This window comes from Alligator mississippiensis, chromosome 3 (genome assembly GCF_030867095.1).
Source record: "Alligator mississippiensis isolate rAllMis1 chromosome 3, rAllMis1, whole genome shotgun sequence".
Classification (NCBI taxonomy): Eukaryota; Metazoa; Chordata; order Crocodylia; family Alligatoridae; genus Alligator; species Alligator mississippiensis.
This window is the reverse complement of record NC_081826.1, coordinates 184,151,097-184,176,233: the sequence shown is the minus strand read 5'-3', so window position 1 is coordinate 184,176,233 and position 25,137 is coordinate 184,151,097. Positions and strand designations below refer to the sequence as shown.

Below are 25,137 nucleotides of genomic sequence, written 5' to 3'. Positions count from 1 at the left end.
AGAATATAGAAAAATCACCCTTGTTATAGTCTTCCTAATTATTTTTTTTTCTCTTTACTACTTCTAATTACAGTTGTGCAGGTGTGTTTTCTGTATTTCACTTACATAGTACTTCAGGAATCCCAACTGATAAAATCATTGGGTTCAGTAAACATGCCAGTTGTGCTAATTTATATTAATTTATTACATCAGATACAAATTTTCTTCACATAACTTATCTAATTTGGTCATTTAAGATTATTCCAATTCTTTAAATTTACACGTTAAAGGATAACCAGATGATTTTAAAGAATGAACATGATTTAAGTCTCCCACCCCTTCCCCCTGGTTTAGATAATACTTTATTCTATAAATTTAATCCAATAACAAGTTAATTGTGCAGATGAATGCGTTTAATCTTCCAGTCACATTCATGATCAATAGTTGCACTCTCAAAAAACCAAAAAAACAAAACAAAACAAACAAAAACAGAGTGAACCCAGAACAGCCAGTATAATCAAATTAGGTAAGAGAAGACATAGGAATGATTAGGCAAATTGCATGTCTATGTATGAAGGCTGTTGAATTTTAAGACAACAGGGTCTCAATTTATTTCTTCAGCTAGCCCTAATGATGCAATACTATGGGGAGTTATGTCCAGGCATGGATGAGAAACCAACTTCCATGCTTAGCAGAATTACTATACAAAACTAAACACAGTATGACATATTTACATACACATGTAGTAACTCCAGATCCTCAGATTAAGTCCATAAATCTATATTATGTACTTGTTTTTCTCAGATGGATTAAGGAGTAAGGAACAGTACAACTATGGTGAGCAAACTAAGCCCAATTGATATCTGGTTCTTAGGGCTGGGTCTCATGATAAGCACAGACCTCTGAGAAAAATGTTGCAGAAGGGGCAAGGGCTAGAGGATTAAATAGAGACAATTCTTCCTCCATACGGTAACTATTTCTCAAGTCTCAAAATGGAACAGTCCAATTTCCCCTCCCTTCCTGGAGAACAGGGGTGTGGAGCTTTGGAAATGGGGAGCTGAAGACAAAGTTCCCTGGAAAGGGCTGTTGTTACAGTCTCACTGAAAACAGGACAAAACTATTCATTTGACCAAAACAGCACTGTCCTGGTAAAAATGTTAAATATAGGTCACCCTGTCCCTTGGTGGTGCCAATTCCTGGGAGAGTATAGCTAGAATAAATAGCAACTTCTCAAGGGCTGCATTAACTCCTCTCCCTTCTATAGCAAGTAAGGAGAAGAGAAGATACTGTGTATTTCAGTAAAATAGCTAGAGGTAGGTGACTTACCCATTAGCCCTGGGTACTGACTATAAAGGGGCACCAGAGTGGTATCAGGAGGGGGTGGGAGGGAGTTGTGGTCATTATGGGCTCACTCTGGGGCTCTTAGCTCCACCTGGGCAGACCATAGGTAGGAATCAGTTCATTAGCCTCACTCCCCCCCACTATGTGGCCATCAGCTATTGTATTAACCTTTCACAGCTGAATTAATCATTTTATAGCTGAATTAAAGTTTTTTTAAAGTCATGCTGTATATAGAGGTCATTGGCAGCTGTAAAAGGGTTAACGTAGTAGCTGTTGTAGCAGTGGTATCTCCTAGAGGCGAGAGGGAGTGAGGCTGTCAAAGGATTATACCCCAACTTTCCACTCTCCTCAGTGGGGCTCTCCAGACCCTGGGTGAGCCTGTGTCATGGCAGGTAAGACTGTTCACCCTCCAACCCCATTCTTTTACACTAAGCGCAACCCCTTTCTCACTGCTCCATCCCCACTCTTCTCTGTCCAAGGCACAATAATAGATAGACACACTTTCAGTCTAAGTACAGTTAGTCAAAAAGCCTAAGGCTCAATCAGCATGACTCTCCAAGGGGCTACTTATCATTTCTTCCAGGTGCCTCTGGGATTTGTAGTCTACAGTTGCAGCTAGCAGTAATTTTAAGCAGTAAATTTAAGCCTACTCCCTGGCCCTGGACCCCAGCTGGGGTTTCCTTGGGGAGGCATTCCCCCTCCCTCTGCAAACTAGGCTGCATCTGGGGTGGCAAGCCAGGCTTGATTTAAATTGAACCAGGGAGGGATCTGGGACAGAAGTTTCATAAACTGCTTTGACCCAAATCCATTAAGTCTCATGCTACATTCAGCCAGGATTATCTTAAACCAGTTTCAGCCATTTTGAAACTGGTTTATGTGCACTGAACTTCTGTTCTGTTACAGGTTTAAACCACTTTCTGATCACTTAAACTGTTTATTTGTAACTTTTATCCCTAGCTCTAGTACTTCTAAGGCACAATGCCTACAGGGACTGCTTAAAAGCAGACCACTACCCAGTGCTCACACACAATCTAGCCCATTGCAATTAGTAGCTCACTTTGCAGCGGGACTAACCAAAATTGTAACTCCAAAATGCTTTAATGTTCATGAAAGTTTAGATCAGGGTACAGGTTTTGTGGGTTTGAGGCATTTCTCTGGCTTTTTTCTTGTTTTTTCAGAGGCCCCATCTCCTGGAAGCTGGAAAAAGGTTTTGTTTTAGTCATAGAAATTAATACCAGTAACAACATGCCACAGGCTAATTGCTGAGAGTAGCACCTACTGGCTACTGGCAGCATCTGAATACAAACAGATTTTTCATTGTGTGAGTGTATGGGCTTGGAGATCAATAATCCAGAAAAGCTACCAATTAAACTATGCTAAGCAAAGCAGTGGGTTGCACATTGTCAAACATCTTGTTAATTTTAGAGGTGTGTTAAGCTTGTGATAAAATCAGATGAGAAACATGGAAGAGAGTCTCTCATTAAGCCTCTCTCATGTGTTCATACTTGAAAGAATATACAAGGTGGATTTTCTCATACCTATTAAAGTTGCTTGAAGGGATCATTAAGAAAAGGATTTCTCCTAAAGAGCAGGATCAATTAGAGTTGGCCTGGCACAAGGTTTAAACTCATTACACCATGAGTGCTTTCTTCCCCTGTGAGTGCTTGCTGTGAGGCTTAATCTCAGTACACAATAGTCGCAGTGGTAAATGTGAGAGACCCAAACTTGATATTTATTAGATTCAAAATTACCAAAAGAAATACTTACTGGGATTTTATCTTTCTTAACCTCAGTAATCTAGCCTTCAGTTTATTCAAAAAATTCCTCCACAGCTTTAGAAACACTAGTTGTTTTGCACATCAAACATACAAAAAATATACTATCAGAAGTTTCTCTATTCACTGGCCACCAGGGGAGTTAATATCACTGCAGGGCAGGAGTTACTTTTCTGAATATTTTTTGGACAGAAAATGCACTTCTTTACAAAACAAAATATTTGTGGTAAAATATACATTTTGCCAAAAGGTTTTAATTGTCTACTGGGAAATTCAAAGTAACCACTCCTCAGCTGCCCACCTCAGAGCCTGCTGTGAATTTCACTTTGATAAGAAATTGGCAAGCAGCTGGGCTTAAGGGGAAAGTTGAGTACAGCAGCTTGCTGCCTGGTTGCATCTCCAGCACCCAAGCTAAGGAAGGAATAAAGGCATGAGAATGCCATGGCTCTCAGGTCACCTGGAGAGTCCTTTCAGCCTGCAGGCAAGAGGAAAATGGGCACAAGTATTAGGAATAGGCAATTAAAAGGTTAGAATTCTGTTTCAATTCCCTTCCTAAGGAAAAAAAGTCTACGCCTTGAAACAAAAAGTAATAAAGTCAGTTGAAATTAAATCTGTCCCTTACATTTCTTTAAGGTCCGGTCCCAGCCAGTTCATGATTAACCTGGACTTTCTCACAGTAGTTGTTCATGACACAGACATGTGCCTTTAATTTAGTTCATTGGACAACTATTTTAGAACATGAACATCAAAAATGGTGTAATATGAATGGCACTGAATAAGCACTGACTTGCAAACTCAAAAATGCATAGCTCATGTGAGTAGAGAGGTGAACATGTTAGATAACGTAAATTAGTGGAAGCACCGAGTATATGCAAGTTATCAAAGCATAGAAATTATCAAAAGCCTACCACTTGGTCTTAGGTATGTCATGAACTCAGCAATAGGTATGGGGACCTGTACCATTAAAAGGCTGTGGCATGAACCATATTGAACTAACTGTTCTATTATATAGAGGCTCATGTTATACACTGGTAATCAGTTAGAATTCAAGCATCTGATACACTTCTTGCTACTTTTTATGCTAGAATACATGGTAACCAGGAGAAAAATATACTGAAGAAAATACCCCGAGTAAAAAAAATGGAGCAGTTAACAGCTCCAGCAGGGTTCAAACTCTCTGGAAATCTGGAATACCACTACTAGTGTAGAGAAAAAAAAATGTGTTTGCAACAAAATAGAAAGTTTTTGTTGTTGGAAGCTTACTGTGCTTTTAAGAAACCAACAAGATAAACATTTGATGGGAATGCACGCATTTTTGTTAATACTGGACAACAATGAGAATTATTTCGTGCAAACCTGGCCTATTTTAAAATAGGTGAGTACTTCTTTATTAAGTTTAGAACTAGATTTTTACTTTAGAAAAAGTCCTAAGGAAGGATTTGTACAATAAAATTACACTGCAACTCTCTCACACCTCTGAGTCATGTTTTCTTGAAAGGGTAGTTATTAACTCCTGATCCAAACTATCAGTAAACACTGGTTTATTATACCAGTGGTAAAATCACTACCTTCTAATCACCAGCTACTATGAACCAACAAGTAGATGGGTGCAGTCAATGCCTGTCTATTCCTTGCTTACCCACTCTATACAGGGTCTAGAGAGAGGAAAGATTTTCTTTTTTTATTCTAATTCTCCTGCACATGTTTGTTGTTTAAATCAGAGGCTAGCCTTAGTGAAATCTCTTCCACTTTCAAATGCTCACAGTACGACGAAGGATCATGCTTTTCAAGTTCATTGCCCAAGTGACATATTTTAAGTTCTGAAGAGCTAATGGTGAGTACTGTATATTTTAATAATTGAAAAGCTTCATTTTAAGAGAAAGTTTATGTGACATGTAAATAATGACACAAATTTCCTGGAAACTGTAGCTTTATAGGAAGAAGCAAAAGGGTGAACAGGAGGTGGAAAAATGATTGGATCATTTCTATTAAATTAAATTCAATTAAAAAAAGAACAGGTGCTACATCAAATGTGTAGCAGAGCTGATTCAGTTTCTTACAGTTAATGAGCTTAGTTTTCAGGGAGGTTTTGAGAAACCAGACCCAACCATTCATCTGGTGAGCTGTGCTTGAAATTATTTAAATTTGCCTTGCAGAAAGATCCAAGGCAAGGAAAAATTGTTTATACAATTTGCCCAAGTCCATACATACAAAACAAAATTATTAACATCACGACAGAAATGGTTGTAGAATATATTGTGGACACAATGTGCAAAATGGGTTCAGGTGAAATGTTTTTTTCCCCCCCACTTGAAATGTGATAAAATAAGGATGAAATGATCCACTCTTGTGCTTGATGTTGCAAGTCAGCTGAGAGTAGGGTGGATGGAAGCTTTTTAAAATCAGAAAAGATGTTTGTGCCTTTCATGCTGGTTGAGTCACTTGTGAGCTTGTGCGAACAAACCCCTCTAGGCTTGCACATTGTAGATCAGAATGTGTCATTCCCTTAGCAGATTTGTTCTTCAGTCTGAGAGAGAAATGGAATCAGTAAGGAAGAAGGAAGATACAAAAAAGTTCTGTACGTTGTTGTTAAGACTTACTAATAGAGGGTCCCAAGTTTGTTTGGATTGTACAAACATATAGGAAATCATCATCCCTGCCCCAAAGAATTTACAATCATAGAAGCTGAACACACAAGAACTTGTAATGATTTCCTTTGTCCATTGATTTTGACCATCTGCACCCACATGAGAGCTTGTTTAATAAATGGTTTTCTTTTTTTCAAATTCTTCCTGATAAAGACAAAGCAAAATAGAGCAAACAACTAAAACACTCTATGGATTTCATTTGCCTAGATAAATTACCTTTGGTGGTTTGCACTGTAAGATTAAAATAATAGAAAAAATTAAAATCTCATGCTCTGGGAAATAAAAGTTGTTGGGATTAGAAAAGAACTCATACATTGTGCAAACTTGCATAACTGACTAGGTGCATTATTGGGGTGAATATTCCCCTTCCCTTGAAAGCAGAAAAGACTATACAATGGAGGTTAAAAAAAAATATTGGATGAGATAAAGCAAAATTCTGATCCAGCATGGTGACTCTGTTCCAGTCATATTGCTGGGGCAAAAATTTATTGGGCAATGAATTATCAATGGTCAGTGTTCATATTGTAGCTGTCTCATTCTTCCCATGGTTTTTCCTAATTGATTTTTCTAAAATATGTATGAGAATTTTTGTGAAACAATAGGAATAAAGTTTCACATGGGATTTTTTTAAATTTACTGTAAAGACGAGTAAGACTCCAAACAATTTCCAATAAAACCTTTATGCTTGCAGTTTCAATTTGCTGTTGAAAAATCCAAAACACTTTCCTGGAAACGTCATTAACCTCAGAGGTATAATGTGCAAAGAATGTGCCCAGGACAGTCCTCTCTCACCCTTCCCTCAACTAGGCAGTATGCAGGAACAGCAGCAAGCAGTGGCATGGGTAAAGTGTGTCACAGAGTGTAAGGTATGCTGGGAACTGCAGTTCTCTAAAGTGGCAGTGGAGTTCACTCCTGCTGGGGGGAACATACACCCCAATTTTTTGGCACCAAAGTCCATATCAGAAGGGTGAAATATGACTGATTTTGGTAGCAAAAAAATAGGGTCAATTACACCCTAGCAGTAGCAAACTCAAATGCCACTCTATAAAACTGATTCTGATAGACTGTGCACTCAATGACATATATTACCCATACAACTGCAGTGTGTAGCTAGGACACACAAGCAAAGTGGCACATGGGAGAGTGAAGCATCCTCCCTTTGCTTCTGGTGCACATCTCCTGGGGGCAGGCAATGCCTGGGAGACATACCAAGCTTGCCCATCACTTGTTATATCACTGATTGAGCTCCCTTTTTATTCAGAAGAATTATCTGCAAATACTGAAGTTAACTTCCATCATATTAATGTAAAAAGAAGTATAACAATGCAAGCTTGTTGCATATATGAAACCAATTTAATATGAGCACAGAACCATTCCAAAGTCAGTAGGAAAATATTGTATTACGGCTGTGCCTTGTGCCTAACTGTTATGATGTCTTTTTGTTTGTTTGTTTGTTTTTGGGGGGAGGTTCTGTTAATCATTCAGTGAAGGCCTTTCTCCCACCCCAGCATCTCATAGGTGCCAATATTTGCTGATACAATAAGCATTGCAATGGACATTCCCACCCCACCCCACATTAAGCATGTTAACATGGAAGTATACAATATGACCACTCAAGGTTCCATGATGATAGTGAAGTTGGCCTATCACCCCAGATCTTACCCTCAACACTGTCATCAATCCCCATGGGTCCAAGAGCCCCGCACTGAATCAGTAGTAAGCTTGATGGCGATGGAAAAGAAACAAAAATACCTGATTTGTACCAGGCACAGTTTGGAGCAGAATCTAGATGCTTATTTTCTTCCTTTAAGCAAAAATCTGATTGTTCCTGATCCATGAAGCCAACTTATCTCATTCAGGAAGAGTACTGACTCATCTCTGTAGGACATTAAAGAAAACAAAACAATACTTTTATGGGTCCCAATTCTTAAACTTGCAACTTGAGTAGATTCCTTATGTGTGTGTGATCCTATAAGTGAAGCTGCAGTTTTTGAAATATAGCAGTTCTTGGCCCTCCAGTAACCTAATACATGGCTTGATCAATGGCACCCAGGATGACAATAACCCCTCAAAAAACAACTCAATAAATAGATAAAGCTGTGATAAATAGACCATATACCTGTGTATAAGAAAGTGTAAATCGTCTTAGAAGCCATCAGACCAACTTACTGCAACCAATCACAGCAACAGATGGCTTTATGCACTGTAAACTTAAAAACTGGTCTAAAAATAGATTCTGCTAACAGAATGAAATGATGTAGCTAAAATGTTGCATATGAATTAAAAAGAAAGAAAAAGAAAGAGATTCAGTGCATCTAAAAAGGGAGTAAGTGGCTCTAAGCTACCTTTTCATTACCCAGATCCCAGTTTTAGCCTGTGCTCAGTCAAGTACCTAATGTAAGTGTAGACACACACACAACACATATACACAATTGTAACACTATATCATGCCACCTATGATCTATGCTTAGAGACTCCACTTAGTTCTCCACAACTTTAGGAATCCACAGTAAAGAGGAAACCCATCATAGCTAGTTTTAAAATTGTGGGGCTAGGGGTATCAATAGTGGTTTAATCACACTAGAAGTATCTCAGTACATATCTCAGATGGGCTTTAACATCCCTATTAAGCCTCTACTGATCTGTGTACTCATGGCTAGGCTCAGGTAGATCTGCACCAAGGTGTTCAAACCTGAGCCCATGGGCCAGCTCTGGCCCCTGGTGCTTTGTCATCTAGCCCGTGGGGTTCCCCACAGGTCCTGCATGATAGATCTGGCATGCAGGATGGCAGAGGCCTGATCTGGAACATGGGACCAGGTAGAGTCTGCACAGGACCCCTTGCCCCAGTCCTAGTAAATGGAGCCCAGTGGAGCTGGCGCAAGCCCTGGAATTTGATTCCCACACACAGGGCCAGTTGAAGGCAACACAGGGCCCCCAACCCTTGCATGTGTGGCTGGGCGGAGGCAGCTTGGGGCCCCAGAGTTCAATCTCTGCATGTGGGGCTGGGCAGAGGTGGTGTGGCACCCTGAAGCCCCAATCCCAGTTTGCAGAGCCCAGCAGGGGTTGAACAGGTGAAACAGAATCACAATCCTGGCACGCAAAACTAGGTATCACAGGACCAAGGCCCCAACGCCAACATGGGGACCTGGGCAGGAACAGCATGGGATCCCATGGCCCAATCCCAGCACATGGGCACAGGCAGCATGGTCCAGATATGGGCATAAGGGCCTGATCTGGGGACATAGACTGGTCCTGAGCCACTCATTTGGCCCATGGGCCAAACATTTAGTATAGGACTACAATGTAGAAATAACCTTTGTGCAGACTGAAAACTACTTTATCATTTGTTAATATCCAGATGTAACTTAGAGAGATCTTTGGATCTTGTCCCATGCCATGGAGCAGAAGGAAGTATAAAGTTACTGTACCTACTCTATGCCATCCTTATAGAGCTAGTTAAAACCCCAAAAGAGCTAGTTAAAGTGGCTTTCTGTTTTCTTTAAATTGACAACATGGAGAAAAGCAGAGAGAGAGATGACCTAAAAATCTTGTCATGACCTATATATTGTGGTAATACATATATTGTATGCATGTGTACACATACATTTAAATTAACTGATGTTAAATTAAACTAACTGAAGCCATATTAATGATAAGCAGTTAAATGAAAATGAGTTTACTGTATCGTTTACAAGCAGAACTATGTTTAAGTTAATCAGTCAGGGCTAAACTACCAGCCCTAAACTACATGGCTAAACTACTGGCAAGCTACAGGCCCATCAGCCTGACCTCTGTCCCAGGGAAGGTCTCAGAAAAGCTCATTAAGGAGGCCATCCTTAATGGACTGGCCAACATCAACATCCTGAGGGATAGCCAGCACGGGTTTGTTGCAGGTAGGTCTTGGTTGGCCAATCTCATTTCCTTTTATGACCAGGTGACCTATCACCTGGACCAGGGAGAAGAGCTTGATGTCACATATCTTGACTTCAAAAAAGCCTTTGATCTGGTATATGATGATCACCTCTTGGCACAACTGGCCAACCGTGGCATTGGGTCCACAACAATTCGCTGGTTGGGAAATTGGCTCCATGGTCAGACCCAAAGGGTGGTAGTAGACGGAAGTCAATTGTCACGGTGCCCTGTGACCAGTGGGGTCCCCCAAGGCTCTGTCCTTAGACCGATATTGTTCAACATCTTCATTAATGATGTGGACGTTGGAGTCAGAAGTGGACTGGCTAAGTTAGCCGATGACCCCAAACTCATTGCAAAGCAAATGGGTGGAAGAGAACCTGATGGTGTTTAACACTGAAAAATGCAAGGTTCTCCACCTTGGGAGGAAAAACCTGTAGCATGCTTATAGGCTCGGCAGCGCTATGCTGGCTAGCACTAAGGAAGAAAGAGACTTGGGGGTCATCATTGACCACAAGATGAATATGAGCCTGCAATGTGATGCTGTGGCTAGTAAAGCGACCAAAACATTGGCTTGCATCCAAAGATGCTTCTCAAGCAAATCCCAGGACGTCATTCTCCCCTTGTACTCAGCCTCAGTGAGGCCACAACTGGAGTACTGTGTCCAGTTTTGGACCCCACAATTCAAAAAGGATGTGGAAAAGCTTGAGAGAGTCCAGCGAAGAGCCATGTGCATGATCAGAGGTCAGGAAAACAGACCTTACGATGACAGACTGAGAGCTGTGGGGCACTTTAGCCTGGAAAAGTGCAGGCTCAGGGGTGATCTGATGGCCACCTACAAGTTTATCAGGGGTGACCACCAGTATCTGAGGGAATGTTTGTTCACCAGAGTGCCCCAAGGGATTACGAGGTTGAATGGTTATAAACTACTGTAAGACCGTTTCAGGCTGGATATAAGGAAGAATTTCTTTACTGTCTGAGCCCCCAAGGTCTGGAATAGCCTGCCATCGGAGGTGGTTCAAGCACCTACACTGAACACCTTCAAGAGAAATGTGGATGCTTATGTTACTGGGATCATATGACCCCCGCTGACTTCCTGCCCCTGGGGCAGGGGGCTGGACTCAATGATCTTCCGAGGTCCCTTCCAGCCATAATGTCTATGAAATCGATGAAATAAACTGAAACCACACAGTTTTAGCAGCTAAAATCCCTGTTTAAAAACTGATATTTATGTTAAATATACAAATTTGTTTAAATATTTAAACCTAATGAGCTATAGGAGAATCAGTTGGAGGTGTAATAATTTGTTAGTTTCTGCTTGTAACAGGGGACCCAAACCCTGTTACTCAGCCAAAAGAGAGGGGACAGAGGTGAAGTTAATCTGAGCACTTAACACCTGTGTGAAAGCAGGCTACAGGCAGGGGGATGCTCTGACCCATGACAGCAAAGGGCGAACTAACGAAAACTCCAGAAAGGGAGAGAGACAGAGATTGAAGCAGTCAGCCCAGGCAAAAGGAAACCATGCCAGGGAGCCAGGTCCTACTACTTTAAGAGGATGGAGAACTAGGAGCACTGGCTGCCTTTTAATTGAAAGAGGCTGAGAACAGAGCAAGCAACTGAAAGAGAAGAGGGGCTCCTGCACGTATAAGCCCTGCCCAAGAGCTGGAACACAGTGAGGCTCTGCCAGTGGCAGGGAAAGGAGATCTCCAAAGAGGGCAGTGGCTGAAGAGCCTTTCATGCCCCAAATACCAGAGTACTCCAGGGGCCAGACAGTGAGAATCCAGGATGTGTTGCATACCACAACAGCTCACTTTTCTGTGATATTTGGTTACACGGAGCAAGAAGACTTTTGTAAAGTGATAGCTCACAATTTCAGATAAGTTCTGTGCATGAGGATCCTTTGTTTGTTTGAGGCCTATTCTGTATACACAAAGGCTAGTTTCTACAATGTGAACTGGTAGGTAGTTAGCTGAGTAACTGAACTTATCTGAAATTGTTTTTGGTATTTTTTGCTTTTACAGGTATCCAGAACTGTATAAAGAATGCCTATTTCAAACTCTTTCAGTAAACTGTCTTGGATAAATCTGGCAGTAGAGGCTATAGCCCAACTGATAAGACATGATGGTAAGCCTTATGGCCCTCATAGCAGGGTATCAGGTACAGATTTCACCATTGTATGTTTGAAGAACCTTTGTGTAGGTAACTTAGTTTAAATGTAGTATGGCAATATTATGAAAGAATAAATTGTATCAGAATAACACTGGGGCTTCATATCAGCATCACAACTCCGGGAATGATCCTTAATGGAAGTAAGGCAATGTCCTAAAGATAAGTAGAGTCAAAGGTCAGACCATCACACTGCTCCCTTACTCCCAAATGAAAGTCATGTTTACTTTCTATATTTGTAATTATAAAAAAGCACACAAAATGTATGAAAAGCAAAGCCTATTATTTCAAGTGAAGCAGTATGCAATAAAGACCTTTTGTCAAACTCCCAAAGTGCTAACTTGAAATATCAAACTTCCAAATTGCAAGTTTGGAAACACAAATACTTTTGCATTTAAATGAGAAATGTTACACTGGGAAATGTTATACGTTGAATAAATTCTGTTTTATCATGGTGAAACCACAAACATTTCAGATCAAACTAAACAATTATTAGACCTGCCATTCAGAGCAAAGAGATATATTATTCTGCTGTTCCTATGTTGACCTGTTTTTGTGGCTTTTATTTGTTCTTCGTTAGGATGAGTCACACATTTTCTGTAGCAAGTTTCTGATGGAATTTATATTTGCTGGGATTCATTTGTTGAGAAAATCAAAATGTAGCTCTATGTTCCTGGAATCTCAGCAAGGTGGTCTTATAACATGCTAAGCTACTAGAATCCTATGTAACAAGCTTAATTGGGGTTCCAAGGCTTCCAGGATCCCGAGCTCCATGGAAGCCCCCTTAGGGGAAGTTAGGACTTAGGCCTTCCTAGTTGCCAAAGCTCACTAACTGGACTATTAAGAACAAGAGCTATCAAGTTTTCCAGGCTTCTTGGTTTCTAGGAAGCATCCAACCACCAATCCCGGGATCTGGCCAGCCTGAGGTACTCATTTATGCCAACAGGCCCCAGCAGTTCTTCATAAAGGCTGGGGAGGAAGCCAGAAAGTCAGACCACTGGAGCACCGTCTGGTCCCTGCCAGCTCCCCCACATGCAGCAACTGCCTGCCCAGCCTCACCATGCTGTCCCAGGGCCACTGCTGCCACTGCACACATGCTGCCTGGATGACATCCTGCTGGTTGGACCCTGGCAGGGACACCAATGTCATACTTCAGGACACCACCACTCTCCAGCCCTGCCAACTCTGGGCCCACCAAGCCAGTGAGGACTGGTGGCTACACATCATTCAGCAGACCTCGAATAACAAGCAGTGGCTGGAGGTGTTCTGGATGACCCGGGCAACCTTCCAGCACCTCCTGGAGAAGCTCTGTCTTCACCTGGAATGGCAGGACAACAACATGTGGCAGCCTCTCCTTGCAGATACCTGGCTGGCCATTGCCTTGCTCAAGCTGGCTATGCCTACCAGCCTCCGCTACATGCTAACTCTGCTACATATTCAGCATGGGCAAGGACAGTTAGGGAAAGCCATCCTGGAAGTATACAGTGCCCTCCCTGGGTCCCTGGATGGGACCCACTTCCCCATCACCTGCCCAACCTACAGCAATCTTTTGCTTAAAGAAATATGAATTTGGTGTTATTTTTTTAACAGTACATCTCTGTACTCAGTATCAAAGTTTGGGAAATGCTGGTTTACAACAGTTATGAAAGACAAATATTTACTACGTCTCCAACCCCTACTACAGCCGGAAGGGATTTCACTCTGTTGTGCTCCAGGCCATCGTGGACCACTGTGGCACCTTCACCAATGTGAGTGCCAGCTGGGCAGGCAGTTCCCATGACACCCTCATATTCTGCAACTGCACCCTGCAAGCTGTGTTACAGAGCAGCTGCTTCACACTGGGAGTGCTAGACCTGGAGTTGGGCACCACGGTGGTCCTGCCCCTCCTCATGGGGGACCCCACCTACCTGCTTCTCCCCTGGCTCATGTGGCCCTACACCAGCCAGCTGGACCCCCACCAGACCGACTTCAACCAGTGCCTGAGTTGGACCCATGCACTGGTGGAGTGCACCTTCAATCACCTCAAGAGAAACTCATGGTCCTGCATCTCCTGCCTTGAGTTAGCTGATGCTTTGCAGAGGTAGCAGAGGCCAAGAGTTCCCCCAAGCTACCTGATGTTGTGCCCAAGGCCTCAAAATGTCTGCAGGCGTTTAAAGGGCCTGTGACTGGGGCTGCCGTAGAGGGGGGCCAGCTCTGGGGTAGGAGAGGCTCCCGGCCCTGGGGCTGAGCTCAGGCTGCCCCCTAGTATCAGGGCTGACCAGGAGCAAATCTGCTCCTGGGTGGCATCTACACCAGCATTACTGAGCTGTAAATACTCGTGAGTAAATTTGCTACTTGTATTGGCAGGTAGCAAATTTACTCATGGGTAGTACATTTTATTGCACAGGAATCATGTGCACATGTAGACATGCATGCTTAATGTGCAATAAATTATGCTACTGCACTGTAAAATATCTCATGTAGATGTGCCCTGTGACTCTACTTCCTCTCCTATATTATCTTTTTTCTTACCCATTTAGATCATAAACTCTTTAAGCCAAGCAATATGTGATTGTACAGTCTCCAGCACAATATAGCCCACACTTTAGGTGGAGGCAGTAGATAGTACTATACCATCAATAAATTGTGAGATGTGTCTGAGCTTTCCCCAGACAAGAGAAGTATTTCTTCTGAAATACTGATTTAAAACCATCCCTAATTTAAACTTTTTTTTGTGCAGAATGCCACCTGCTAAAGAAGTAGGCATGGGCTTTAGGTATAATAATTAAAAATGAGAGATTAAAAATTCTTTTAGAAAAAGTAAGTGCTTCAGAGTATGTAAAGTCAATAACAATTAGAAGTTTCAAAGAGATCTAGCTGGCTTGTAGTCTGAATTTTAGCCATGCAATTGCAGCAGCATTCAACTGTTAAAGGCAACAGGAGCAGAGGAAGAAAAGTCAAATGATGCTGTTGTAGGTGTTGGTGACATAGTAAATGTTTATCTTCCAGGAATGTTTTAAATCAGCATTTCCCAAACTTTTGATACCTGGGGCACACTTTTTTTTCTGAATTAAAATTGGTGGCACGCTTCTTACACCCAATGAGGGAGGAGTGTGTGTGTGTGTGTGCGCGCGCGCGCGCTTCAAAACAACCTATTCCATTCCCCTGCCAGAGGAAATCATACCAGTACTGAGATGTACCGTTAAAAAAATAACACCAAATTCATACTCTTTAAGCAAAAGATTAGTCTCTGTATCAGTGGTTCTCTACCTTTTTAGCCTTAAGGTACCCATCTATTACTTTCCTGAATTTTGTGACACTCCTCCTTAAAATCACTGAGATAAATCTAAATTCAGACAAGATATGGAACGGGGTTTTAAGGCTTAAAGAGCTGAGAATCAATGATCTACCTGGTGCCACTTTAGGGTGACAGAGGTAGGATCTCACCTGCTGTGCCCTAGTCTTTGCACTGTCTGCCCCCACTTGTGTACCTCAGGATGTCAGGGGGCAAGGGCAGTTCCTTTTGCTGAGGCTGTTCCTGCAGGATCTCACACGCTGGCAAGCACCCTCATGGTCTGTCCTCCTGCTGCTGGGAGCATAGGAGGAGTGGAAGGGAATAAGTCTGGCTGCAAAGTCTGTTACCATCTGTGTGTCTGCGTACCTGCCCACGCACAGCACAGTGCACTTCAGTGAGTGTGGTGGGACCTAGCACAGGGATTGCCAATGGTTGGGGAAGGGCAGAGGAAGGCAGCAGCAGCAGTGGCAGTCCCTTTGATTAGCAACTGCAGCTGCTCTTGGAGTAGTTGGGGCAGGCACAGAGTGCCAGATGCAGGAGGACAGCATATACACAGGGGAATCTCATGGCACACTTCAGTTTCTCTTGTAGCACACTAGTGTTTTGTAGCACATCTTTATGGAGTCGCTGTTGTAAACAGTCAGAAAGAGTAGACTGGGCATGGGATGGAGCAGGAAAGTAGCTGCTAAAACACTTGGATTCTAGTCGCATTAATTCACTGTGTAAATATAGACTTAACAAACTTCTATTACACAGTCAATGGGAACCTTTCATTTAAAGTAAGTGGATCAGGGCCTTAGTTTACCCATATCTAACCCCCGATTATCTTACAGGGTATGTATTACTGTATGTGATATTACTTGATGATGAAAGGCTCCACATAAATGCAAAATATTATTATAGCTGCATTCTTTAAACAGTGTTACAGTCTTCCAGTCTTCCTGTAACTCAAATGTATAAGAGTACAGTGTCACATACTTATGAATGGGGAATCCTAATTGGCTCCAAATCTTAGTGCTGGAAAAGTGTTCTCAGAGATAAAAAGTAAAGAAAAACATTTTCACTGGGTGAAGCAGAACAAAAAGGTACAAAGAAATAAAAATGGACAATGATCCAAAAAGAACCCTAAACTCTGACATTTCCTCTGCAAAAATAATAAGTACCAGAAAGGAGGAAGTAGAAACAGCAGTCTTGCACTCTATTAAGACTATACGGTCAAGAAAGGAAAGTATGACATTCAAACTACCCAATGGGGACATTTGCTACTACTAGGTTTCAAGAACTCACATCTCCTAAATGAGCCTTTACATGGAAAAGCTCCACAGAACTGAATTGGAAGACAAGCAGAAAGTTGGAGCCAAAAAGGTGCAGAACTAATGGTGCAGCTGCTACAGAAGCAAATATAGTACCAGCGATTATATTGATGATGACATCCCTAATTTATTTAGTAGACAAAATTTAGACTAAAAATGGAAAATTAGAATGGGATATGTCTGTCTTTATCACATCACCCACCAGCAAAATGTTGCTCTAGGCAATGAGCATGAATTTACTAATTTTAGCTTGTTTGCTTATGGTGCAGCATAATTCATAGCTAGGGTTCTTTAAATAATGTAACTACAAAAATACATGCTTTTTAATAGCTTTGCCTTGTGCATATCTCTAAGCACAATCAAATCAAAGCTGAGCTAGGCCTGATAACGTATGATATACACCATCGCCCTGTACACTACCTTGAACCACATGACTTTCTCATTAACTGGCAGAAGGAAGTATTTGTGCTGTAACACTACCCATTGTTGAAAACTGCTTAAGTGCAGGAGTCCTACATCCAGTACTTGAAAATAGCACACAGTAGTACTTAGTTATGGGTTTAACATTTAGCTAGCAATTGTTCAAAGTTAGGGCACAATTTTTGGCAAAGATCCCCATAATAATTATATAGGACTGGGCTCCTACCTAAAAGACCCTGAATGAAAATGCTACCAAGAAATTCCCCAAGAAATGTTCTCCCCTCGAGAAAACTGAACGCAAGAGCTATGAACATTTACTCAGATGAAGATCTAATCCACTTGCTTTCATGCTAGCTTTTTACATACCCTTTCTGGTCCTAGCAGCTGCCTTTGCAGCTTTTCTTTTTGATAAGAGCTTTTAACTCTGAATGGGTGAGGCCTACACAAATAATTCTGTTTGAAACAGGATTATTTTTCTTGACAAATGTTCTCTGGTAGGAGAGGATTTGCATACTCATAAGCCCTCATTACCCATTCATTGTTTCATTATTCATTACTACCTTTCATTATTGTTTTGGTTAGGTTTTTATTCATAAAGGACACATCTACATGACATGCTTTACTTGGCAGCAGGCTAATTTGCTGCACAGTAAAGCATCACCATCTACACATGTACAGCAATACCATCACATTAACTGCATGTGTAGATGCACCCAGTATCATCAGAAAAGAGTTTTATGTATTTTCACATATACCAGGTGAAGTGGTATAATCTTTTGTTACCCAGACTTACATTATATGATTAGGCCAGGAAGTAATAAGAGGGCTAATTAGGAAAAAAAAAATCAAAACTACTCTTGACAGATTTATTTTGTCAAAACAAAAGTTTTCATGAGAAAAATTGTTTTTTATTGCAAATATTTACTTCAATTAAAAAAAAAAACAACTCAGATCCTGGAAACTAAACGTATCTGTCTTCAGCCCAAAACTTTTATAATGGAAACCAAAACATTTCAGGTTTAAACATTTTGCTTTTTCTATTTATTTTCTTTTTCCTTTTTTTTTTTCTGTAGCGGGGAGGACAAAAATAAGGAAAAGCAAAATATTTTGACTAGCTGTATAAATAAAGTAAACCATATAGATATTTGTTACTATCTTTCCCTACATTTATGAGAAAAATTCTAATCTTCAGAAAAGTTAATTTGCCCAGACAAGACTAGATACAGTATTTAAAATTTTTGATGAAGAATCATAATAGCCTTTATCTTGGGGGGGGGGGGGGAAGCTGAGAACTAATTACTTCCAATGGTTTAACTAACAAATGCAGACAATAGCAACGGGATGGGGCAAAAAGGCCAACTGGTCCAGGCACCAACACAGATGGTGGAGTTGGGGAGGAGGGGTTGTGAAATCTGTATGATTGCTGTCGCAGCAACAACAGCAACCAGAAATCACCATTGTCACTGTGTGTGACAGCTTCCCTGGGTGTCCAATCACAGTGTTACACTGCTGAATACAGGACCTAAAATGTGTGTAGGTAGCCGTGTGGCTACATATGCCAAATAATAAAATGCATTAGAAGCTAAGGGCTAGATTGAAAAGCCCTTCCACATATAAGTTAGCACTTACAAAGAGTGACTTAAATGGAATTACTTTTCACCAGTAAATATTCATGAGTCTGAGCTAGGGCTCCACAATCTGGCCTTTTAAAGAAAATTGCTTCTCTGAGTTTCAGGTTGCACATTTTAGAGGAACATACCTCGGTGCCTGGACCGCATGATGTGAAACAACATATACTTGGCTTGCGGCACCATCTATTTTGAAACAGCACACAACATGGCTGATGTTGAAAACAAAACAAAACAAAAAACCCAAACAAATATATTTGTTTTTAGAACCACCATTATTTTAAATCTGTTATTGTTTGAATGGTTATTAAAATATGTTTATGATTTTTTAAATAGATTTTGATATGTTAATTTATCAAGTTAAAATAAAAGGTGTCCAGAAAATATTTTTTTCTGGAAACTTTCTGAAGATAATTAGTGCTGGTAGTACAAAAATACCTATGCTCCTCTCAGGTGTTGCCTTTAGACTTAGCAGCAGGAAGTACAGCACGCCTCTATTCAAAATATTGATTGTGTCTACACTCCTTGTTTGGGGATTACTTGTGGGCAAAACTGGGAAATAAGAAATAGGTGAGAATGCAAAAAAACCTATTATACCTTGGTTAGGAAAACCTAATAGAATTAGGAATAAAAATTAGAAAGAGTTTTGAAGCAGTGGTCATTAGAGAATGTTTAGACCTGAAATAAATTCATTCATAGATTGTAAGGGGCTGGAAATGACCTCGGAAGATCATCGGGTCGAGCACCCCTGCCCTAGGCAGGAAAGACAACTGGGGTCAGGATGCTGCTGTGACACCCACAAATGCACACTAGTGTAATGATTCCAAGTATCTAAATAGAAGGCTGTATGTGCATTTATACACATACCTTTTTGTCCTGCAATGTACCAGAGATCTGCCACTTCTGAGAAGACTTGATTAAATGAGTCTGCTCCGTGCGTGACCTGATGCAAACTACCATCACAGGATCCGAAAACGTTACCAGTAGCGGGGATTGTTTTTTGAAATCAGATGGCCATGTATATAATCTAGCTCTAGACTTCACTCTACTACATTCTTTTAAAATATTCTAAAGCAATGGTTCTTAACATTTTTGGACTCAAGGGACCTCTTATTACACTCAAGGAACCCCTCAGACACCCCTTAGGCATCCCTCTTAGTTTTCACGTGAGTTTTGGCCACAGAAAAATAGTACAGCAATTCTGTTGCAAAGAACTTAGCAAGCCCAGAACAGGGCAGAATGCTTTTTAACACTCTGGATTCCTATTTGAAATGTCTGAGTTTCTCTTATGTATCATGTCTGCACACCTAGCAATTCTAACACTGCACAGCACCCCACCACACCCTTGAAAGCATCTCTAGGCAGGGTACCACAACACCCTGGTTAAAAATCACTGTTTTAGAGACCCTGTCTGCAGACACAAAACCTACCTGGTGAATCTCAGTTAACACTGGTCTGCCATAAATGAAGACCTGTTTTTTTTCTTTTTGAATAGAGGAGCTAACTTCACAACCAGTTGCCTCTGTTGAGCATGTCACCACCTATTTTTGCTAGTGATAAGTTACTGTTTTGATCCTACTTTTGTAACTAACTTCCTGGGAGATGTATGTGCACAACTTGGTTTCTACTTAAAGCCACTCAAAAATTCCTGCTCACCTCACAGTGGATGAAATTCTAAACTTAACCGGTATATTGACTGCTTCAGGAAAAGAATGAACAATGAAATGTTCAACAACACACACCACCATAACAACCTCTCCCTTTCAGAGAGATGGGCCATAGAATCTCTAAGATCTAACCACCAATTAGTAATAAAACCAGCAGAAAAAGGAGGAGTCATAGCTATCCTGATCCATGAAGACTACATAAAAGAGGCAAACAGACAACTCTCTGACACCACCTACTTCAAAAAACTAGTGGAAGATGCTACTTCCCTTTTCACCTTAAAACTCAAAACTACCATCAAATCATTTCCATCTGAAGTACAACAAAAAGAAAATACAGAGCTTGATCTCCCTGCTACCTAACCTGGGGACTTTTTATATGCTTCCTAAAATTCACAAACAAGAGAACCCTGGCAGACCTATCATATTCAACCAGGGAACCCTGAAGAAATATCAGGTTTCACTGTAACATAGCCCCCAGTTTATATATATAAAAAGAAACTGCAGGGACTTCTTCTCTTCCCCAACTATTTCTGACTTTTTCTCTCCCTCTCTATTCCCTATAGATAAATATAAGGAAGCTAAGACATAGAGTAGGCTAAGACCAAAGTGAGCCAAGACAGAGTGAGCTTTAGCATTTCATTTTGGTAGCAAGTTTTTTTTTCCTCCTTTGCAAATAAGTGCCCTGTTATAGCTATCCAGTTTTATATTGTATAAGTATTATGTTTATATTGATTTTTACTGTTTTACTGGTGTTTACTGATACTATATGATTTTGGCCTACATATGTAAGTTAGCATAAATCATGTCAAGTTTCCATTTTGTCTGTCAAGCCTCCATCTTGTGTCCTTTGCGTGGGTGTAACCTATGACTCAGGCCTAACCAGTCTCATGTAAATTGGTGAATGAATGGGGATGAATGAGGGTGCTTGAGATACAATGGTAGCGGGCCTCTACTAAATAATGAACTCAACAACTGGACCATCAGCTCAATGACCTGCCTTCCACTGACTCACCCAGGATTGTCTTCCACTGACTCACCCAGGAACAGAACAGAAGAAGACAAAGACCCTACAGAAATCAGCCAACCCACTATTGCAACACAGACACCTGGAACTGCACGTCGTTGCCTGGAGTGCACATGCTCAGAACACCAGGGCTGACCCTTGCCTGGGCATGGCCCTGCCACTAGGGTCATAGAATGTCTGCTCCTATAAAAAGGGATAGTGAAGACAGATCCAGTGGGATGCCCTCACCATTTGGACCAGCACTATGCTATGCCACCTATCCACCCAGAGAACCTGCCAGCGACCCCCTCTGGACAACACCTCATTGGAAAAGACCCTGACTGGCCAACAAGAATCAACTAATAGCCCAGGATAGGTAACTATCACCCACCTTCCTTCCTCAAAGACAGCACCTGGACTCTGTCCCTGCACACTAACTTCAATCTCTCCAACAAGCCTTCCCCCCCGCCCCCCCCACCATTGTGTGTGTGTGTGTGTAGGAACCAATAACTCTATGAGCTCTACAGTATAGTTTGTTTAATACAACTGTTAATTTAGAACCTGAGTTGGGTTTTGTCTTACTGACCTCCCAGCCCTGCTCCAATTCCTGCTTTCTGCCCTCTGATCTACCTCCCGTGTCACTCTCTCTCTCTGCCTTTGCCCTGATCCCAGACTCTTTCTGCCCTCTCCCCTTATCTTCTCTGTATCTCCCTGCTTCCTGCCTCCCTTTCTAAACTTCTCGGTGTTTCCCTCTGTTCCTACCTTTCTGTTTTTTGCCCCTCAGCTCCTCCCGGCTGTCCCACAGTTGCCCCGGCACCCAGTCTTTCCCCGGCTCCCGGTTTCCCCCTCTGGCCCCTGCAGCCTCTCCAGCTGCCCCGGAGCCCCTCCCTGCTCAGCTTCCTGATCTTCCCAGAGCCCCTCTCTGGGACCCACAGCCCCCCCAGCAGCTCCTACAGTTTTTCTCCAGTGTCCAGAGCCCTTATCCAGGTCCAGGCACCCAGAGCCCCTCCCCGCAGCTCACTGCTCTTCCCAGACCCCTATCCAGCTTCCCAGCTTCTCCCTGGCAGCCCATTCATTTTCCCTGATCTCCCTGGTGCCCCTCTCCAGCCCCTGCAGCTTTTCCCCACACCCGGAGCCCCTCCCTCCCTCCAGCTCACTGCTCTCCCTAGAGACCCTATCCGGCTTCCTGGCTTCTCCCCGGCAGCCCCTGCAGCTTCCCCACTCCTCTGCAGCTCGTCTCCAGCACCCACAGCTCCCCAGCCCAGCTCCCAGTTCCCTCCCAGCCCCTCTGGCTCCCCCCAGTCCCAGTTTCCCTCTCCCCACCTACCTTTTGGCTCCCCTGCAGCTCTGACTCTGGCCCCAGCTTCTGTGCCAGCTTCTGCTGACATTGGGTGTTGTCCTTTAATCAATTAACATCAATTAACCTCAAGTAAACCCAGCTCCCCTCCAGTCTGCTGGTTCTAATCCCGACCCTGGCAACTTTCAGTCCTGGTGCTTTCGCTCTCTTATTTTTCCCTTCCTCATCTTAACCCCCATCCATTTCCCTCCTTCCCCTCCATACTGAAATCTTTAACACTTGACTCCTCCTCCCATAGTCACCAAGCACTGTAGGGATCCCAAGTACCCCAAGCACACACTTACTACACTACCCAAGTTAGGAACTCACCTGTGTGTATGTGTAGGTGTGTGGTATATGTGAACTGGCAAATATATCATTGTGTGTGAGATATATGAATTAGTGATCCGTGTATGTATACTGAGTGTGTGGGTATTGACAACTGATTTTTGTCTAACTTTCAGTGTGTATAGTGTGTATGTGATTAGATTGGTAATCTTGGATGTCTATGTGCCTGAGTTGGTAGTTGGATGCCGCACTTCAGGAGGGATGCAAACAGCATTGAGATGGTCCAGAGGAGGGCCACTCGCATGGTCAGGGGGCATCAGGACAGGTCCTATGAGGAAAGGCTACAGGACCTGAACCTGTTCAGCCTCCACAAAAGAATGCTGAGAGGGGATCTGGTGGTCATCTATAAACTTACCAGGGGGGACCAGTGGGGAATAGGAGAGTTCCTGTTCCCCCGAGCACTACCAGGAGTAACTAGGAATAACGGCCACAAGTTGATTGAGAGTAGGTTCAGGCTAGACATCAGGAGGCATAACTTCACAGTCAGGGCAGCTAGGATCTGGAACCAACTTCCAAGGGAAGTGGTGCTTGCTCCAACCCTGGGGCTCTTCAAAAAGAGGCTAGATAATCACCTAGCCAAGGTCACTTGACGCCAGCATTTTTTCCTGCCCATGGAAGCTGCTTGGACTTGTTGATCTGCTCAGGTTCCTTCTGACCATACCAACTATGAAACTAGTATGTGTGTATGTGCCTGGTGGGTGTGCATGCGCTTAACTGATTTGTGTATGTGCAATTGTCAGACCCTCCCATCTAACAGTGCAATTCTGAGTTCCTGAGAGTTGGCCTGGCCCCACAGGACATCACCAAATCACTCCTAAAACCTCTTGTCACCCAAAGACCGAGTTTTTTCAAGATGCAACAGACTTTCTACATAAACTTAAAAACATAGACCAGTTTCCCAGCAATGCCATCCTAGTCACCATGGATGTTACCAGCTTAAATACCAGCATAGCACATCAAGATGGTATCCAAGCCTGCCTTACTTATCTACAAGAAAAAGATTACAACTCAGACTACAGACCTAAAGATATTACTGAACTTATACACTTCATCCTCCCACACAACAACTTTCAATAACCAACACTTCCTCCAGACCATGGGCACAGCTATGGGCACCAAAATGACCCCACAGTACGCCAAACTTTTTGGCATATTGGTCCCACTATATGCCAGCTGGAGGAAGAATTCTTCAAGGACTGTACCATCAAACCCTTGCTCTACTTAAGATATATCAATGACATCTTTATTATTTGGACTCAAAACATGCAATCTCTGATTGATTTTCCTCAGAAATTTAACAGTAATCATCCCTCCATCAGACTATCACTTGAATACTCCACCAATACAGCACCAACATTTCCTTTTTAGACACTATGATCAATGTCCAGAATGGTAACATACAGATCACCATATACAGGAGACCAATGGACCAACATACATATCTGCACAGAACCCGCAATCACCCTAAATACACCAAGAAAGCTGTAATATACAGCCAAGCCCTCTAATACCACTACATTTGCAGTGAGGAGAACACTCTTGTCACTTCACAAATCTTAAAAGGGCTTTCACTCAACAAGGACACTCCTCCAGAGAGAGAGATCATACTTTTGAAAGAGCCACCTGGATAACACATGAAGAGTTGGTGGAGTACAGAAAGAAAATTCCCATTAATCACACACCACTACTTACGACATATAACCTATACAGAAAATCCTCAAACAGTTGCAACCCATACTAGAAGAAGACCCAATTCTTAAAGAGATCTTCGCAGAACCACCCAGCCTAGCCTTTAAACAAGCACCAAACCTCTCCAACCTCATCATCATAGGCAAACTTCCTATGGCCCTAAATGTATCAAATGGATCCAGACCATGCCATGATAAGAAATGTAAAACTTGCCAACATATCTCCATCACCCCATAATAACCACACTGCACAACAGAAGCATCACCATTCCTGGATCTTACACTTGCACCTCCAGAAATGTTATATGTTTCATCCAATGCACCAAATACCCTCATGGAAAATATGTAGGAGAAACCAAACAACTGTGTACCAGAACAAACGCACACCAAAAATCTATCAAAGACAAGAATTCCCAATTATGTGTGGGGGCAAAATTCTCACAAGAAAACCACTCTCTCACCAATCTCTCAGTCCTGATCCTCAAAAGGAATTTACAAAACACTTTTCACAGATGAGCCTATAAACTTCATCACCAGGTCTACATTCCTCTTCCTCCCCTCTCCCACCCCACCACTTTCTAACCCATTGACTGCCTGAATTTGCATTTTCACTGACTCGCATTCTCCCATTGAGGCCTCTGG

General features: G+C 42.2%; 1 long non-coding RNA gene across 1 annotated transcript; it reads right to left on the bottom strand.

The window, feature by feature from the left end:
• Window positions 1-5,019: 5,019 nt before the first annotated feature.
• On the bottom strand, window positions 5,020-22,649 carry LOC132249129 (uncharacterized). Its single transcript, XR_009460529.1, has 3 exons — window positions 22,451-22,649; window positions 7,496-7,621; window positions 5,020-5,622 (listed from the first exon to the last, which is right to left on the bottom strand). It is a non-coding gene; the product is annotated as an uncharacterized LOC132249129 (long non-coding RNA).
• Between the last annotated feature and the right edge of the window lie 2,488 nt (window positions 22,650-25,137).